The 20,033-nt window shown below is 46.4% G+C and overlaps 1 protein-coding gene across 1 annotated transcript in view; it reads left to right on the top strand.

Moving 5' to 3' along the window:
- The first annotated feature begins 2,471 nt into the window (after positions 1 to 2,471).
- PIGG (phosphatidylinositol glycan anchor biosynthesis class G) overlaps positions 2,472 to 20,033 on the top strand; it is a 105,827-nt gene continuing 88,265 nt past the window's right edge. Inside the window, exon 1 of the mRNA XM_030471332.1 lies at positions 2,472 to 4,301. The gene's annotated coding sequence lies outside the window, so the exon portion shown is untranslated. The remainder of the gene's footprint in view (positions 4,302 to 20,033) is intronic.

Genomic DNA, 20,033 nt, shown 5'->3' with positions numbered 1-20,033 from the left:
CTCAGCGCTTCCACTGGGTCTACTCTTCTGATGCTGCTAGCTCTGTCCTGTCAATGCCATTATAAAGCTCAAAAATGCTGAGTGATGTTGACAGCCTTCCTAGTAGCTGTTAATAGAGTGTGTGACCCAGAGCCTTCCCTGTTGTCTTTGGTTTCAAGACTTAAAGTTCCTCTGGGCTTCTGGACTTCCCACAGCAACGGATTCACCACACTTCATGCGGAAACTGACCTTCAGCAAAGCAGAAACAGAACCAGTCAACCTCCAGCAGTGAGCAGCTGTGATGTCTCATGGCTCCTCCTTTCCCACTATGCTCCCTACTCTGTCTGCATCTCAGCTGAGGTTCATCCTAGAGGCAAATAAGATGCCAGGTTTATTATAGGGGTGTATGAACCATCACAACTGGACTCCCACATGTTCTCAATGAATGGAATTAGTATGTCAAACCAGTGCATGTCCAGTGCATTTCAGTCTGAGGCTTTTTTTGTGTATTACGGTTAAACTTGCCTCTCCTGCCCTCACTGACTCATGAAACCAGGGATGAATGCATGGGTCTTCTTACCAACATCTTTTTCTTTCTACAGCTGTCTTGTTTCACCATGGAAGCTACTGCCCCTTTTGCTTCCAATTCTCACCAGGCTTTCTACTAGCTCCTAATACCTATTAGATCTGGAAATTCCTCATTTGCTTCTGCACCCACCTGCTGAAGCTGCTCCCTGACACGTGCAGGGTAATGGCCACTTTGGACCTCTGTATTTCTCACACGGTGTGGGGGGCATCATGAGGAGCACATCTCCCATGGGATTTGAGCTGTAGCCCCTGCTGGAGGGAGCAGGAGCTGGGAGGGGAGGGCGGCCGAGAAGCACCAACGCTGTGCCATGCACCCTTGGCGCTTGTATTGCTTCCCTGTGGAAAGTGCACCAGACTGCAAGTGGAATTGCCCAGAGAAGTAACAACGTTTCCTTGTTTTGATCGCCATCTGCCGGCAGCAACACGTGTTCATATCCATTTCACACCTGTACCACGCAGCGCTGTGGGTTTTTTTACCCAAACCTCTGTGCCATGCTAATCATTTTGCATGTGCGTGTGTATTTTTGTATGTATTTGTGTATACTGCATAAAAGGCGGTGCTTTTGGCTGTCAGCGTTCACAGAGCTGATGATGCCCGAGCCAGGGCTTACGGCTGTCTGTGGGGCTGGGACTGAGCATTAGAGGGGCCCAGCTCATCCCCCCAGGCGCTGCTGGGGACAGCGCTGAGCTCCTGTCCCAGGCTGGGCGCCGCTGCCTGCCTTCTCACATGAAAGGCTGCGAAGGATGCCTGCCCGCCCTGCCCAGCACTAGTCTCAGGGTGGCGCCCTTGATACGTGCTGTCGTAGAAAACACCGATCCCTCAGCGGTGCGCCTGCGCCCCGCCACGAGTGCCACGAAGTTCATCTGGTCAGCATGTTAAATACTTAAGCCCAGGTGCTGAATAAGTTCTGCCCTGGGAGGTTTCCTGTCTGAAGAAAGATGCCAGCAGCTTCAAAGTTGATCTGCATTTATTTACCCTTATGCAGGAAAGTATAAAATTCAGGCTAAGCAACAGCAATTCACAAGGAGTTGATACCATTAAGACCTTAAAAGCAAAGTGATTTTTACCTGGAGGAATGATCAAGCATCCTGTGTACCGTAAATAAAATTAGATGAGCTTCAACTTCTAATTCTGCTGCTGTCAAGTGTAACGTGTCTGCTTCCACTGAGGAATGATAAATGCGGTTCTTTAATTTCAGTGCTATGTAAATAGTATTAGAAGATTATTCCTCATGCTAGAAGATCAGCATCTGCTGGAAGATGAGCATAAGCTTGGATGAGCATAGCATAGGAGCACACACAATTGCTGTGATCCATGATGGCTTTTAAAAATACTTGATCATTTTCCACAGATAGACTGAAATGCAAATGCATTTCCAAAGGCACTTTTCCTCGCACAAGCACTTGTTGTTTGTGCAGAAGCATGTAAGGAGGAGATGGCAAGAGACCATGCAATTATCCAGGAATGCAAAATTAAGTTCCAGGTCTGCAGAACACTGTGGGACCTTTGCATCCCTCAACTGGAGAAAGGCTGCATCACTTCTAGTGATCCCCACTGGACAGAAGGCACACATCCACCTGCTGCTCCTTCCTGCGCCCTCCTGCCAGAACCCCCCTGCGCTTTCTCCCAGGAAGCTGCTAGAGTTCAACATTGCTAGAGCAAAAGCAAACATTTTTCTTCTACCCTTCTTTGGGAAACGGCTTGAGTCTTATGAAGCCTGTACAGGACAGCATGGGGAAGGTGCACGTGGCTCGGAGGAAAGCATTATAAAGGGTGCCAGGGGTGTCTACGTGGGAACAGTGCTGCTGCCAGTCCCCATATGAACCCAAAGGCATGTGTTCACTCAGTGTCCAGGAGCCTGGAAGTGTTCTGGCTTCACCTGTGGGCACAGCTTTGCTCTGGGCGGGCTCCTCCAATGTGCGAAAAGGAAAAGCAGAAAGTTTACTCTAAAATGCACGATACTTTATTTCTAGCACCAGTTACTTTGTCAGCATCTTGCTTTAGCCCTTCCTGTGCCTTGCCTTTTGGCATCCCACACCCTTTGCCAGGAGAAATGTTCTATTGATAGCAGGCAATTTCTTCCTTCTTGTTCTTGGGTACATTTAGGATGATCTTTGTATGTTTCAAACCCCATACTGGCTAATAGATCATACTTTCTCCTCTCCTGTGGGTCCACAGGGTTAATTATACAATGGTTACTCAGGTTTGCTGCTTCTTTGTATATGGCATGATTTTTAGGGAGGGAGAACTGCACAACTGTACAAGCTGAACAAAACTGATGCTAACAGAGTTAGGCAATGGTGCACAAAAAAACCCCCAACCTCAAACCCACAGGACCAGAGCAGACACTAGCCATTAGAGACAACTTTGCTGCTGCAGCTAAGGCAAGCTAGACAGTATGTGTCTAATCCTGGGGTAAGGTGCGGGTGATGTATCTTAATTTTGTAGAGATGGCTGAAATCAAGCAAAAATTCAAAACCTGACAAGACGTGAGGTCTTGTATAGTCCATTAATGTTATAAAGCTTGAGGTCTGTTATGAGGATGGCTGAGCTCCAAGGCACCAATTTCTAGGTGAAAAGAGGTAAGTCCAAGGCCTTTTAAGATCTGAAATTTCAGAAGTTCTTGTGTGCCAGTGATGTGTGTGTGATGAGCAAACACTCACCTTCCCCTCTAAGGAATTTCTAGCACTTAAGAGGAATAAAATCCTTCAAACAACTTACAATACCATGGACTTTGCAATGGGAGGTTAATACTTTTGATTATTTAGATAGCTTCTAAAAAATCTCAGGTTTGGTGCCATTATAGTGCGGGTCTTACAGGCCTGCGTGTTTCCTATATTCAGATGTTTCACTGTGTCTGAAGCAATTTTTGCCCTTGTTTTACATATCCAGTTATTGATGCCAAAGCCATTCTGTTTTGGTGCAATGAGCCATGAACAAGAAAGCAGCCTGGTGCTCTTGGCAAATGCACTGAGGCAGAGCCTTGTTTTCAGATAAGCAGAATTATCTGCTTATCAACCTCTCCACAGCCCCAGTGTTGGAGTCACCTGAAATAGTGATGATTTTTCTCGTTATGGCACTTCTGGAAAGCTGGAGCGGTTCCCTTGTTGTCACGTATAACTGCAGCCATACCTTCACCTAGGTTTTTAGCTAAACCTCGTGTTTCCACAGTGCAGACCAGCCAGTGCAGCTGGGTACCTGGCTTGGACAGATGTTCCTCTTTGGTGTCCATGGGTGCGCTGCTGCCAGGGCTGTGCCCCCGAGCTGTGCATCTGTGGGAGGCCATAGATAGGCCTTTGTGGGGGAGACAGAGGGTGTCTGTGACATTATCAATGTGCTGTCTTCTCAGCAGAAGGGTTTAGTAAGAAACTTCTGCTCTGCAGCTCTGCTTTTTGCTAAAGGGCAGAATAAATATTGAAGCGCTAGTAATATCCAGCTGAGCTGTCTGAATAATCCTCTAAGAAATTGCATAACAAAGAAGTGAATTCTGTAGGAGATCAGCTGTTTACACTGGTCTGTAATTCATCTCTGTCAAATAACACATCCACTTAGCATCTTTCCTGATTTCAGATATGCCAACACGGACCTTTCAGCCCTAGGGATGTAAGGCTGAGATGACACGAGCTGTTTCCCTCCTTTCTACCTGCAATGTCATGATATGCATAGTCGCCAGGATTAGGACCATCCTGTGCTGTGGGAGCCACTGCTGGCCAATTGAACCACAGGGCTTTGCGTGAGTAGGGTACACAGACTGGTGCTTGCGGTGTGCTGGCTGGTAAAAACACCTTGCTAGGCAGAACTGAATCTGCTCCTGCTGCTGCAGACTCAGCACCGAAGTCTAACAAGGGAGCTGGCTCAGCATCGCTGTAGGGAAGACTGTTGGCAGGACCTTGCTCTGGGGCTTGCAGGGGCTGCTGCTGGGAGCAGGGTGGCTCTGGCACACTGGGTACCTGCTGGACCTCTGCCTTCAGGGCAGGCGTCTTGGAAACATGGCACATGACGTCTGGGAGTTTGCACACTACTTCCCAAGGACACTGTCCTAGATCCACCTGCCCTGCGCAGTCTGGGTTCCTGGAACAGGGTCTTAGTGTGTTTGCTCTTGTGGCTCCAGGGCAGATCAGACCTTGCGGTTTCTGGAAAGCTTCCTGATACGATTGCCTGTGATGGGGTGAGCCTGAAGCTGGAATGGCCAACCAAGCAAACACAGGTTTAATAGTTCAGCGTCAGAGAAGGGATCTGTCCCTGTCCTTCTCCATTGACTCCATAACATGGCAACATACCCTTTTGTGCCATGGGGCAACGGACTGAGCAAAAGCAATTGGGTGCCCTCAGCCAGCCCTGTAGAGGTAAACACTCTTCTGCTCCTGCTGCGTCCTCCTGATATACCTCATGCTTGGGCAGGAGACCATGGAATCAGCCCATTGCTGTGTGTCCTGTAAATCCTGTCCCATATGCCACAGAGAGGGAGGAGATCACTGCTCCTCTTCTTGTCACAGCAGCTGCAAAGCACAGGACACGCAGCAGTGGGCTCTTTCTCCTTATGGTCCAACGCTGCACTTCCTAAGTCTTGTACGTGCCTTTCTGTAACAGATACACCTCTGCCTAATACGACAACAGCACAAGAGGCTCTGCTGTTCAGCTTGGTCATTCCTTGGTGCTATGAAGGGGTCGGTGCTTCCCACAGGCTCTCCTCCTGCTCCCATGTGTCTAATGATTGCTCTGAGCTCTGAGGGCAGGGCACCTTTTGAAGATTTCCACCTTCTGCCTGAGGAGCTGGTGGGCCTGGGATCTGAGGTCTGCACCTAGCACCAACTGTGCTTTGGCCCTAGAACAGGTTTTACATATTTACTTTGGAGTCCTGCTGCTCATCTGGGTGCAAGATAATAAAATAGTTTGGGTTGGAAGGGACCTTCAAAGGTCATCTGGTCCAACCCCCCTGCAGTGAGCAAGGACATCTTCAACTAGATCAGAGCCACATCCAGCCTGGCCTTGAATGTCTCCAGGGATGGTGCAATCACCACCTCTCTGGGCAACCTGTGCCAGTATTTTACCAGTCTCATTGTGAAGAATTTCTTCGTCTCGTCCAGCCTGAATGTCTCCTCTTTTAGTTTAAAACCATCACCCCTCATCCTATGCAACAAGCCCAGCTAAAAAGTCTTTCTCCATCTTTCTTATGGGCCCCTTCTAAGAACTGAAAGGCAGCAATCAGGTCTCCCCAGAGACTTCTCCAGGCTGAACAATCCTAACTCTCTCAGCCTAACTCTCACAGGAGAGGTGCTCCAGCCCTCTGACCTTTTCTGTGGCCTCCTCTAGACCTGCTCCAACAGGTCCATACAGAGCCCTGAGGCGGTGGTGGACCCCATCAGCTGGGGGGTCTGGGTGGTGGGACAGTATCTCCTGGCTGACAGTATCTCCTTTCTGTCATCCACGCTGTGCTCTCTGCATGCTGGAGCGCACGGAGACTTAATTTGCTAGCAAACAGATGTGTTGGGTATGCAGAGCATGTTGCCATATGCATGGACAGTTTTACTGCGAGGGAGGCTTTAGCGGCTGTGAAACAAGGTAAGTTGAACAGCGTTATGTTGGTATAGGTGGACAAAAAATTCAAAGCAAGGGTTCTGCATAACAACAACAACAACGAGAGATGTATTAAGTCCAGTGTTCGATGGTTCATGAAATAATTAGCGTTTCCAAGTGTGTCCTAATTTCAGACAAAAGTGAAAATACAACAAGATGAACAGAAAATAATGGGTTACGCTTTTGGAACAAGGCACTTTAGTTGAGGCAGAAGGGCCCAGATGTTTCCTCCCACTCCCTGACTGAAACGATCACCTATTCAGAGAGAAATATTGTGGGAGAAACTGTAACAAAGATGCAAGAGGAAATTTTCCACAAGCAATGATTACATTAAGGGGACTTCAGGCAGCTCTTACCGCTCCAGTGAGGCTAATTGTGTATGAAAATAGGAACATCTGAAGGCTGACTTAAAGAGGTGCTTACTGCTGCTCACACTTCAGTTTGCATTTTGATCCAAGAAAGACTTTATAATTAGTCCTCTGTCTCATCAGTTGGCTTTGACTCCAGGTTTCCTCTTGGTCATCTGCCCTGTCTGTTCCTGTTAACGCAAGCACACCTCTTCTCTCTGTTTCAGCTTTCCTGATGAGTCTGATAAAAGAGAGTGCTTTTCTTCTAGTCTATTTTTAGAGCTTCAGCTTGCAGTTGCACCTGAGAGGAATGGTGTCAGGTGCAGTGCTTCATGGAGCTGTCCTTGGACAGCCCTGATGGCACACTTCTGTTACTGGATCCTCTTCTTTGCTGCCCTTGTCCTTCCCCTTCTCAGCTCAATCTCCTCCCAGATAAACAACTCCCTCTGTGTTACTGTTGCACCATTGGCTCCAGTTTTGCGACTTCCATACCCAAGTTCGGCATTTCTGATACGGTTATCCATACCATCTCTGTCCTCTACATTATTACTGATGCAGTTCAGTTCAGTTCCCAGGTCACGGCTAGCCTGGAAAGAATTGTTCCCCAGAAGGTTCCTAAAGCTCCTCTCCCTGTGAAGTTCAGCCACTTCTCACATCTCTGAATGGGCTGTGAAACTAGCCAGCCACCACAGTGACCTGGAAATTCCCATCTTCTTCCTGCACCACACTCTGTCCTGAAGAGCTGGCAGAGTCCCCCGCAGGGCCATGTCCCAGCACTGTCCACGGGTTATCAGTACTCCACCTCCACTCCTCTCCGTCACAGCAGGGAGAGAGGAGACACAGCGAGCAGCTTCCCAAGTCATCCCTGCCATCACCTTGTAGAGGGCAGGAAGGGCAGGGGAGGGGTGACTTGTGAGAAACAGATACAACTTGGCTGCCTTGTGACTCACTTTCAGTTGAAGCTCCTGTAGTATCCTGATGTCTCCAGTTCATCTTTGGAGACATCTCTGGAAACTGGGCACAGCATCTCCTCCCTTACATGTCCTCCTGTTTGGATGGAGGTGGGACCATCCCAGGTAGGTTTCATCTTCCCTTGCCTAGACAGCATGCCACCCCAGAGCTGGGACTGGATCTGAGGTATAGACTCACTTGTGTGAGGCCCAGAAACTGCAAACTGCACGGGGGTCTTTTGCCAGGGCTGCCCACAGGGGTGCTGCTGGGAAAGGGAAGTAACTGTCTTTGGCACCAAGAAATTCTGCTGAAGGAAACCTCTTTGGTCTGGGGGTCACTTGTCCTCTTCTGAATGCTCTCAGAGTTAGGAAAAAGGGCCTTTCCTGCCTGGTCCAGCCTCCAAAGTGCTCCACTGCTAGCCTCTGGGTTGGAGCTGTGGCTCTTTGAGCCCCACCACACCCCAAGAAGGAGATGATGGGCCTTGAGGAGGGACCTCTGCCTCCTGAGAGAGGTTCACTGAGACCTGAGCACCCTTCCCCCATGAGCTGCATCCCAAGCCAGCTTAGGGGCAGGGGCTGGTGAGTATTACAGTAATGAACACTGCACAGCAGCATTTCTCTCTCAGGCTCATGTGACCCTGCTGGGAACTGGTTCCTGCTAGAGGGTACTTCCCCAGGCTGGTGGAGCAAAAACCTCTGGGGAAACCCACTGTCTCCTCCTCCTCTCTGCTTGGTGAGTGTGTTTGACCAAGGCATTTAGATTTGCTTTAAGCCAAACAGGAGCCCATTTCCTTTGGTTAACTCAGGGCAGTGTGTTTCTCACCATACACCTAAAATCCTGCTACAGACTGGCAGGGAGCAGGCACAAACACAGGGCCTGAGGTGGTGCTGCAGGGGTGCGAAGCTGCTACACCTGCACCACAACCAGGTTCTTCTTGGGAAGGGATTCTCTACATGAAAGCAGTGGAGAGGGGGACAGCACGGACCAGCAAACATCCCTGCAGAAGCTTTCTCCTCTTCAAGTTGGCAGCTTTCTTCTGAGATCCCGTTAAGCACTGTGGCCAGTTGATGTTCTGGTGCTTTCTGTGGGGGCCTGTCTGCAGGTCAAATAGTTGAGAGCTGTACTGACAGCACAGCAGTCTGAGACAAACTGCCTTGTAGTTCCCATTAATCAAAAAGGAAAAGCTTAAAGCTGTTAGACAAGTCTTTAGCCCTGCTCTGGATCTCCATATGTGGATTAATCACTCACAGCCCCAGGGAGCAAAGCTAATACTCATGTTCAGTTATTTCAAGCAACACTACAAGCCAAACAGCTGTTAAAAAACATCTTAAGAAGTCAGTAAACTCCTCACCATCCCCTCACACTTGTTACCTAGAAGCTCACAAAATCTCCTTTCTGCTGATGGAATAAAGAGGCTTTGCTTCTCCCTCTCTCCAGTAGGTTCCTGCGTAGGAGTTAGTTGCACAGAAACAAAAATTACATGAGTTCCCAGCCTGATGTTGATGCAGGAAAACAGTACCCTACATGGTAACAGATGTCATCTATCTGGACTTCTGTAAAGCCTTTGACATGGTCCCCCACAACATTCTTCTCTCTAAATTGGAGAGATATGGATTTGATGGGTAGACTGTTTCAAGGATAACGAATTGGCTGGATGGTCAGTCACATCCAGAGGGTAGTGGTCCATGGCCCAGTGTCTGGATGCACACCAATGACAAGTGGCATCCCTCAGGATCCGTATTGTGACCAGGGAATAGGCTCTGCTTCCTGGCAGCCCAGAAATGGGCAGGGATGCATCTGCCAATATCTGCACATATCTGCAAATATCTAGTTTCTTCCAAAGGAAATACATCTCACCACTATTGGTAAAGGAATCTGTTTCCCTCACTGGATAAATACACAGGCTTTATTTTTTTGGAAGCAGAAACAAAAATTCTTTAGCATTCCCTAATTTGCAAAATGATTTTGGTTTTTCATGAAATGTACAATGGTCAGATCTTCCTCTGAAAATAGCTGATCTTTGCTGCTGTCACAGCCTGTTCAGGACATGCTGTTGCACATGGGAGAGGTGACAGATAATGGCAGAAAGGAACCTTTTCTTTTTCTTTTTTTAATCACAAAGGCCAAGTCACTTTAGCAAGTGCTATATGGTTATCAGCAATACAGAGCGAACAGAAGCCCCTATAAATAAATGATGACTAGCTCTTAGCTTGTGAAAGGAAATGCCTGCCTTATCACTGCGGTTGGGATAGCTCCCAGTAATGGCTCCAGTTCAGTCCTGGGAGGACATTTACTGCCAGCACGTGGGATACTATCAAAATGAACATGGCACAGGTCCTCATCTCCCCAAGCAGGTGCACCCTTGGTCGACCAACACACTGCAGAGCTGGGGCTGTAGGTGTGGTGAAGCACCTATCCTGTCCCTGCTGCTCCAGAGTGTTGTGGAAGCAAGAGACAGCCTCAGCTGCAGACTGGAAAGACTTGTTCTTGCCGATACAGCCTGGACTCCACGTTACCAGGCACCGTGTGGCTCAGAGGAGTCTGCTTGGTTTTCAGTTGTAATCCTGCAGTCTAGTGACTGGTGCATGGAGCTACTGGCTCGAACACGCAGCCACCTTAGCAATGGGCTCCCGAAAATGCCGCCTTCTTCCCACCTTTCCTCCCACATTTCCTTTTGCTGTAGAAGTTGGCTCGTGCTGACCAATGGGCCTTCTAGGGAAGCCAAGCTTCTGAAGAGGCTCAGCCCCTTGTATATTCGCATAGGCATGAAACCCACTTCTGCTGCCACGCACAAGCCCTCCACACTGCACAGTCACCTCCATTGGCTGAGCCCTGGCCTGGCACCAAGTCCCACCAGTGAACCACGAGGCTGGGTCCCAGGCTAAGGCAGCCACCGGCAACCCAGTGAGGGCTGTCCACAGCTACACAGTTGAAAGGGATATTCTTGTACCACTTGAAGCCCAGGCATGAAGGTCTCTCACCTTCAAAGGCCCTGGACAGAAAATTGGCTTTAAATGGATGATCAAAGGCTGCGGAGCAGTTAGCACTAACAATGTTCTTGAGTGATGCCTACTGCACCCTCTCCTGAGCAGAGGGCTGGGAGAGGGACTGCAGGTGCCTGTACAACTGATAAGCATGGGGGCAGGATCTGCATGTGCCCTTTTGAGGGGCTTTGTGGGGCCAGGGAAAGCCCCTTGCAGGTGAGGGACTCTGTCCTGGAGCTGAGGGGGCTCCTGGAGACAAAGCCCTTTGGCAACAGTGTACGTGCCACCTGGCATCCACCACCTGGATGCCAAGGAGAAAACATGTCCTGCTTGAGCGCCTCTCCCAGGAACACGTTTCTGAGGGTTCTTCCAAAGAGAAAAACCTCCTGATCCAGGTCACTCCTGCTTCCTGTTGTTTGCAAACACTCTCTGTAACTGTGCCACTTGTTTCAGACATCATGCAGAAATAAGTCCAATGCCTCATAAAAAGTCAGAGAAACCTGTGTCAGCCTGGATCCTCTGTGCAACCACCCCCCCGCCTCCAAACAGATCCAGCTCTAACGGTGGCATCCTGCCTTCCTCCTTCTCCCCAGTTAGCACCAGGTCTAGCAGTAACTACATTTGGGAGTTATACTGTTTTAATGGTATGATAATCATTCTCCCTCTGCTCCACTTCCATGCTCTCTGGCATTCAGAAAGGTCAATGGTTTGATTCCTAAAGGAACTGAATACATATTTCTTTTGTATCTGAAGAACTGAATAAAAAAGAGGGTGATTTTTTTAACACTCTATATTGGGCTGCACCTAAAACCTTTTTGTTAGTCTAGGTCCCCTGTCATACCTGCATTACACAGACCTCGCAACTCCAGCAAACAAAGCAGCTCCATCAGCAGAAGGCACCTTTTGCCAGTTGGTGTAGAGCATCCATCTTGTCTATGGTAACGCACCTTTTAAAGAGCAGTTTTTTGAAAGCAGAGGATGCAGCACCTATGTGACAACAGCCAAATGCGCTGAGGTGGGGGAAACAACCTGTCCAGGGAGCCTGGTGCAACGAAGGAGAGCAATGAAGTGTGCAAGAGAGCTCAAGCATGGGTTCGAGGGCAACCATGAACAGACCCACAGCTGTGCCTTAGAGAGGATGGCAAGCAAAACTTCCCCAAGGACCTAGGGGAGTTCTGGCTGCAGTAGAGGTGAATTACTAAGTGCTGGGAGGACGCTTACGCCTGCCATGAACTGCCTGCCCTGCCTGAAAAGTGCCACGAGCTGGAGGGAGTTCATTTGCTGTGCCTTTATTTCTGTTCCACTGGTGATGAGTTTCCTCAGTGATGAGTTCCCGCAAGAGCAGGCTGTTTAGTGCCTGTTCTGACAAAAAGCTGCCTCAAGTGATACTTGTGATTATCTTCAGGGCTGCACCATAGCCAGTGTGGCCACAACAGAGAGATGGCCAAAACATCCCTTCTGTTTGTTCAGACTTCAGGATGGGAAGGTGTGAAGAGGGGTTCACTCCAGCAGTAATGGTTGGGTGACTTGTTCTGCTTTCCTTGCACAGGGAAGAGGGAAGGAGGCTGGTGCCTGCTTTTCTCCCTCCAGACCCAGCAGGCATAATATCAGCTCTGTGGTGACCCTAAATGTCAAGCAGGTTCATGAGGATGCAGAGCATGTGCTGTTGTTGAAGCAGATATCCCAGCCCCTGGTCTCCAGATGAGAACTGAGTTCCAAGGGTTAGCTCAAGAGAATGCAGACTTTGCAAAGGAACTGAAATTAGAAGTAATGTATTGAAAATGAACCGTGTATTGCAGCAGGTGAATTCAAATGAATGCACTATAAATATTAAACAGAATAAATAGCATGTGATATAAATTCTATAAATACAACAGAAGGGAATACTTGTACCTAACATTCTGGAAGCTTGAAGATGTTAAAATACCACAGATGGGTAGCCAAACATTGCACAGACTTCTGATGCAGCCTAGTTTTATTATTCTGATTTTACAAGAACTAGCTTGGCTCTCTATCTTGTAGTCAGTTTGAGAGTAAAATGAACAAACAAAAATTCTGCATTACTTCTATAGCTTCTTGCTGAAGACCACATTCTCTGGTTCCTCTTTTCTATTTTATTGAGCTTCAGCTGACAGTCTTAATATAATACTCATAACCCTTCAGAGAAATTTAATGCATTTGAAAGAAACGGAAAAATGTCTTGCCTTTGTTACTTTCTTACTTCTTTTCGTATATACAACTTTGGGATTAAGAACATCCCAAACACTCTGTTGTGTTTGCACAACACCCAGCTCAGCAGATCTGGCCCATCTCCAGGGTCTCTATGTTCTGCTGAAAAGCCTGCAAACCTTCCCTGCCTCCTCCAGGCATCCATCTAGCTTGCATTGCTGCAAGAGCCGACACTGGATCCCTGGCTTGACTCAAGGCACTATGAGGTGCTTTGCTCCTGCACACTCCTTTGCCAGTTCTGAAACAAAGCAACTGTCCTTCCAAGAGATCTCTGCTCCCATTATATCAGCTGCACCAGCTTGGGAAACAAGCACATTCCTGCTGCTTATGTAAACAACTGTGTGGTAGTGCTTGCTGTGTCCCACCTCACCCATAGGGTGAGACACCAATGTAAACACTTGTATTGTGTCCAAGAAGTAGACCGTCTTCACTGCTGTGACTCCCAGCGAGATAAAATACCACAGGATTTCCAGCAGAATATTGCTTTCATCAAAAAAAGGTACCTGTCAGCTGCTGCAGTTTCACTGCAGTCCTTAAGAAAAATCTCAGAGACCCATTTGAAGATATTTGGTTTAAATGGGAGAACACTGTGCTCTGGAGGCTTTGTAAAATAAAATCCTGTTTGGTGGCATAATAAAACAGTAAGCTCTGAAAACATTTCTCCCTTGGTGCTATGCCATATTCTCATTTCCTGGATTTCTGTGCAGTCTCCGGTTCCCTACAAACTTCAAATGAAAAAAAAAATCTCTGCATTGAGAAAATATAACAAAGCTGCTACTTGACTACAGCTCTTGCATGTGGAGGTGTGCTGGTGTTCCTTTCCTGAAGCAGCCCTGGCTGTTCATGCACTGATGTGTGCTGGTCAGTGCCCAACCCCAACACTGGCTCTGTGCAAATAATTGAAACCTGCCAAAGATTAGAGTTCTGCTCATTCTGAGTGGGAAAAGCAGGTCCTTTGTTAACTTTTGCTCATCCTATTCTTATGGCATCAGTCCCTAGATGGCACTGTTTGGCCATTTTATGTGCCTTTTTCTTGTTTGCCTTTTTTTTTTTTTAAGTTCTTCCATATATAATGAAGGGCTGCTTCCTAGGAGCCACGGCTTCTTTCTTTGTGCTTTTAGAGCGTCCCTCATAGAAATAGCTTTATTCTTTTTCACTGTGAGTGTTTCACAATGCTTGGCTCTCCTCCCGTGACAGATCTTCTCCTCTCTCAACTTTGAATATTCTTCAAGTATTGCAGGCAGCAAGAAACTGATAGCAGGACACCTGGATGGTATATCCTGAAGCATCATAATCAACCTGGTATCTTTCTTTGCAGCTCTAAATTTCCATACTTTTACTGCCAAGTGTGTTTGTGTATCTTTCCCTTTTTTAATGTTCTTTTTATTACTGTTTTCATTGTTAACTCCAACTACTTCAAGAAAATCAAAATTACTTTGATACACTTTTCTCCAGATAGAGCCACAAGTTAATAAGGGGCTTCTAAGCTATTAATAACTGCTAAGATTGCTACTGCTATAGTTTGAGGAAAAGCTGAAGAATAATTCTTGCTGTCGCATTTAGTACCCAGGAAGAGAACATAGGACCAGATGAAAACAGGGTAACGCAATGGACAGAAATGTTCAGGGAGAGAAGCATAGTGACAGTAAAACCTGTTGTTGGGTGGAGGGGATTACGTTCCTCATCTAGTTAAGGAAACTGTGAGGTTCAGAAAGAAAATGTCTGTTCAGTAAAGTCATTTTAAAACAACAAAATGAGGAAGACAGACTTACTGTTACTCAGTTTGGGAAGCTGAGGAATAGCTGATTTAGAGAAAGAAGGACAGAGGTGGTAGGTGCTGACTGCAATAACCCATTCAGAGACAGGACTGATCTGAGATGTCCTGCGAGTCATAATTTGTTTACGTTTTTAGTAATGATTTTTAGCACAAGAGTTAAAACTGGATTATGTAAGGAGATGAGAGCAATGACACAGCAGGAGTTTCCGTAACCTGAAGTGGTAAGATTATGCTCTTCAGAATCAGCAGCTGGAATCTTTGTTAGCTGGAAATACATCAGAGGCAGTGCAGGAGAAATGAATCATGTGAGAGTATGCCAGTTACAGGATGATCAGGGCACTGGTGGGGTACAACTGTGGGGAAGTTCTTCAGCTATGTCACGGCTATTGCAGCAGGGAGGGAAGAGACACTTAGAGTCTCAAGTGACCTATTTGAGGCCTCGTTTGAAACACCATGTGCAGGGCTGGCCAGTTGCAATATCAAAATGAGTCCCAGTGTGACAAATGATAATCTTGGTGGGTGCAGCACAGCCGAAAGGAGCTGAGGTGCAATGACAGTGTCCTCTGCAAAGTCATTGGTGCAGGGGGACAGAAAGCCAGCTGGGAGTGAGAGGAGCTAACTATGCTGGATGACATGCAGTGCTGGTGCACGAACAAGGGATCACCAGCATGTTGAAGGTGGAAATTAGGAGCTTTCTAGCAACTGCAAGCCACCTTTCTGGAACAGCCTAAGAAGCTTGAATGACAGCAAGATGGAATATAAGAGGTTTATGGAAGACAGCATATAAGACGATGGGAAAGGGTGGTTTCAGTGGCTTCATCTACTTTCCTATGCTATTTTGCTTGAAAAAAAGAGATGTGATTTGTCATAATTAGTTCTTCCTTGTAAAATTTTTGGGACTGAGCTGAATTACTGTTACAAGTAAAAACCCACACAAAACAGACGGAAAAACAAAGAAAAAAATCTTGCCCTTCTGTCATAGCTATTATACTGTATGGTTTTGGTGTTCCGGGTATGCTGATAATTAAACTCACAGTTCAGTCTGCGGCAATTTGAAATGGAGTAGGTAATGGAAGACTTCTGTTTCAATAAAAGAGAATACTCAAGATGTCTGTCCGCATAGTAGAGACATTCAAGGAATGGAAAAGCATTTTTGCTAAGGGCTATATAGAAATCCCGTCTTCTTAACAGTTCTTGATTCTTAGTTACAGTAATTCGTGTGCTCACTGAAAGCTTTCAAAAGTCATTAAAATAGATAGAAAATAATCCTAACTTTTTTTCCCTCCCCTACTATTAGGAACACTGGTGACCTTTGAAAATCTTTCAAAAGCTTAGCTGATTTCAATGTTGCTGTGACCCAAGCCTCATTCTCCATCTATACTTCAAGAAAATAGGCACTGTGAATAGCTAAAGTAAGGGACAGATCTTGCTCAAGCCTCACTTCATTTGATGGATGTGCCTGAAGCTGTTTTGGAAATGAAAAGAAAGCTCAGACAAGGAAACTTTGTCAGTTTACTAGTGCAGATAAGCCTAACAGCCTGCAATTGGATGTAAGGACTCTTTGCCTGATTTCCTCTATAAATAGGACTTACAGGCTCATAAGGTGCATATGTCAGTGACAGTCCATCTTAAGGTTTTGATCTTCTTGTCAAGTACAAAGAAACATGGCAGAAAAGCAGCAATGCTGCATGACTTGAGGACACAGGTGGTTGAATAAAGTGGGGAGGTCCTAGGAAAGGCTAGAACCAGTAAACCAAACTTCTGTCTTGTTAGACTTTAGGAATCCATGAGACTTCATAAATGCCTCAGTGGCAGGGGAAGCAAGAGGTCCGGCCATCTTAAGAAATGAAACTGCAGAAAACCTGCATGGTTTTGTATTTCTGCTTGGCAAATCACTGTTTTCTTGGCCCAGATGCAGTGGGCAGGTGTGAACACAGCGACAGGCAACTCAAATGGGGTGATGCAGATAGTCTGTTTCAGGGACCAACTTCCATTGGGTGACTCTGCACTCGGCTTGGCTCCCTGTGACCATCCAGGCAGGCTGAGTTCCCTCTGCTATGCTATGCTACTTCCCAGGGCATGCAAAAACTGACTTTCAGCTTCCCCCCACAGAACACGCAGCACTCTGCCACTGCAGCAGCAAACTGGGGAACTCCCCAAAACAATGGTCTTAGAGCAATAGTGGGAGACACGGAGGAGAGTGGGCCCATGTACGATAAAGAATCACTCCACACAGGAGCAGCTAGCCCTTCTTCACAGGGAAGGAAGTGGGTATGTCTGCCTGACAGGTTGTGAATTGGTGACGAAGCTACCAAAGCAGTAAGTTCTAACCACAGAGTATTGGAAGTGATTTATACTGAAAATATAAGCACTTGAAAACCTATATCTGAGAATTTACTGGTGCCACAGTTCAATGATGCTGATTCATTACCTTAGGTGACTAAAGACAGCTAAGTTCCTGTTTCTTCCCCCCTTACAAATACTTTTGATTTTAATAATTTGCCCTCCAATGTGTGGCTTGTCACTGTGCAGGCTTCCTGTGCCTGCACAGTAACAAGCAGTGTTTCTGGACCTCTCTGCAGCCACTGACACATCTTATTAAGGATGCTTGTACAGGTCCAGCTTCTCTCTGGGTGATGGCTTGGCTATTCAACATCAAATTTGAAAAAGTGCACACTTCAGTTAGCAAATGGACAAACAGCCTGTGCTCTTAATGCCTGCTAGCCTTTCACATTTTCTTCTTTCTTAAGCTGAACAGTTGAATACTGCCTGAGCATAAAGATCAGCAGGCTTATGATGCTAGCTTTGTACAGTTTGGTATTTCCCAGCAGTGACAAGACCTTTCTCCTAGTAACAAATACATGTGGTAAGAAGTGTCAGAGAAGAAGCCGGTTGCTAAAACAAGAAGTGCTTACATTACACATTGGTATTTCTTAACATGAAGAACGTGGTGTTTAGCTATTAATAAATATGTAGGCTTAAAGGAATTAAAAGACAGTATTACTGAACATCTGACACCTGCAGTTGAATTTTGAAGCTAGTGCATTTTAAAACTAATACTTGGGCTTAGAGAAGGGAGAGAGATGAGGCAAGAAGGCAATAAAGATAAAAAAAAGCTTGGCTAGGATTTCTTACTTAGGAAGGTTATTTCAGTAAATTAGTATCTCATGGAAGAATGTAACTACATTTCCTACTTCAGCATTGTAATTGTTTATCACCATTGTTCATGGGGACCATGGAAGAGAGGATTTCTACACATGAGAAATTCTTAGTGGGACAAAAGCCACATGACTAAAGAAAGCCCTATAGCACTAGGCAGATCAGGCAAACCAGGAGGGCTGGAGGGGGCTGAAGTTGTCACTTGCATGCTGGGGACAAACGTACTAATGTCATGGGGAGGGAGGAGCTAGGCAGAAAATGGGGCAGTCCTGTTTCTTGCAGTTGTGGGGTGCAGTTACTGGACCCCCCAGTAATCAAGATGCAAATGTGGTTGTTGCATGTGTTCTGCTTGGGATGTTCGTATCATGGTCCTTTTTTCCCACTGCCCTGTGGATTTTTTAGCACCTGCTAAGAGGTCAGCTTACACCAGAGAGGGTTTTCTTTGTGGGGACACTGATAGGAGCCTGTTTGCTCTTTCCAGGTCCTCATTAAGCCTGGAAGAACCAAGTATCACCAGGCCCCTTGTTCACTGCCTAGTGATGAGATGTCAGGAAGAGCAGGAGAGAGACTGTCAAACATAGAGCATGGCTACACAAGCTCTTAGGAATATTCCTTAGGAATAAGAAGCAGAGTAGGAAAGGAAATGGGATTGAAGGAGAAGACAAAGTAAGATAAGTGGGCAAAATTAGAGGGAGGAGGGATTTTGGTCAATTTTCATGTGCAAAGCAAAGCTGTTGCTTCAGCTGTGCCCTGATTTGGTTCCTTCTCTCAGTGCCTGCTCTGAAGGCTAGGTGGCTGGCATTACTCTAGCTGGTGGAGACTGCTAACGTGTGGGGGGAGAGAGGGGTGTCAGAATGAGTCCATCTACTCAAGCGGTTTTGGAAGATTTCCTTCAGGACTTCTTTTTAATTCGTGTTTTAGCCAACCCATTTACACTGAATGGAAAACTAACATTGGATCAGAGCATCCCAAGATCTCTTCTAACCAGCAGCACATGTGGGGATCAGGCTCAGCTATCCCAGCCTATGCTTGAAGACCTCAGAGAACCTGCCTGGATGGGAGCACAACTGCAGTTCTAAAGCCAGTGCTTTCTTAAGCAAGAATGACTATGTCTCTGTACAATCCTATGTAGAGAAAGGGGGATAGAGATACTGCTACTAAGCAGTGTAGGCTTTGAGTGCAGGTCTCTGGGGGAAAACTACCAACCAGCCTCTTTTTTCAATTAGTTCTTGCTCTGCAGCTTTGCTTCCCCTTTGAAAGCAAGTAACTTCATACTGCAGCAAGGAGTAAGTCTGCAGTCTACAGAAACAAAACAGACTTTGGCTTCCTACAGCTCACCACCTCAGGTTATCAGCGGTTATCTTCTTCAGTGATCCTTGGCTGCCTCAATCTCGAATCCCTCAGGCTCTGCAAGCATGGTCTCCATAGTGTTGAAACCTGAAGGCAGCCTCTGTGTGTGTGCATGTGTGTAAAGATAGATGGTCAATTATTTGACGTGGATAAAGCTACTGAATTATTTTTTAATATGTTTTTGCTGTTTAATTCTCCTCTATGTGCAGAAATTCCCATTCGGTCTCAGATTTGAGAAGCAGGGTTTACAATGATAATGTTTCTGCATTGTCTTTTGCCTCAACAACTACAAACCTCTGGAGATTTTGCAGTGCACCCGAACAGAGGAGGAACAGTCACACTTCAGTAAACAGTCTTCAATAACCCCTTCTGATGTTTTACCATGGCTTAACTGCAGCAGAGACCTGACATGCATTCAAATTACTAGGTACTGAAGAATGGAGAGATGATAGGAGAGAAAAAATTACTATGTGTTCTTCTGATTTCTAACTACACAGTAGTGCTTTCAGAGTGCCATATTGCCTTGGAAATGTCATTTGTTTATTTATTTATCATCAGAGCTTCACTTTACTGATATGCTACAACACACTCCTTGCATGTAGAAACGGTGGCTTTTACTTACACTGGTCAGTTTTGACACTGCCCCCGTTCCCACTCCTCCTGTATGTTCCCCAACACAGTATTGAATGTATTAGGGACAAGTTTAAGAAGTATCACTCTAATTACAGAAAAGGGATGCTTGTTTAAAACACTGGCATGCGATGTTCACATACCTGACCCTGTCAAGTTTGGAAGAAATGCGCAGGTTTCACAGGAACACACACACAACCACATATGAAATCCTGTTAAATTAGGACCAGATGGGGAGAATACCTGTGGAAGTTCAAAGAGCAAGGTGGTAAGCTGCAGATCCCCAGAAGTTATTAACTTAACAGCAGGCAACCTGCGAGCAAGACTACAAGGGGATCAGTCAAAATAAGATTAAGTAAGAGCAGGGGAAAGAAGAACAAGAAACTGAAGAAACTGGCTGCACATTGGCTGTATTGGAAACTAGAGGAGAGGGGAAAATCAAGTTGGTTTGATTTGCTTGC

This window comes from Strigops habroptila, chromosome Z (genome assembly GCF_004027225.2).
Source record: "Strigops habroptila isolate Jane chromosome Z, bStrHab1.2.pri, whole genome shotgun sequence".
NCBI classification, from domain to species: Eukaryota; Metazoa; Chordata; class Aves; order Psittaciformes; family Psittacidae; genus Strigops; species Strigops habroptila.
This window is presented reverse-complemented; position numbering and strand designations above follow the sequence as displayed.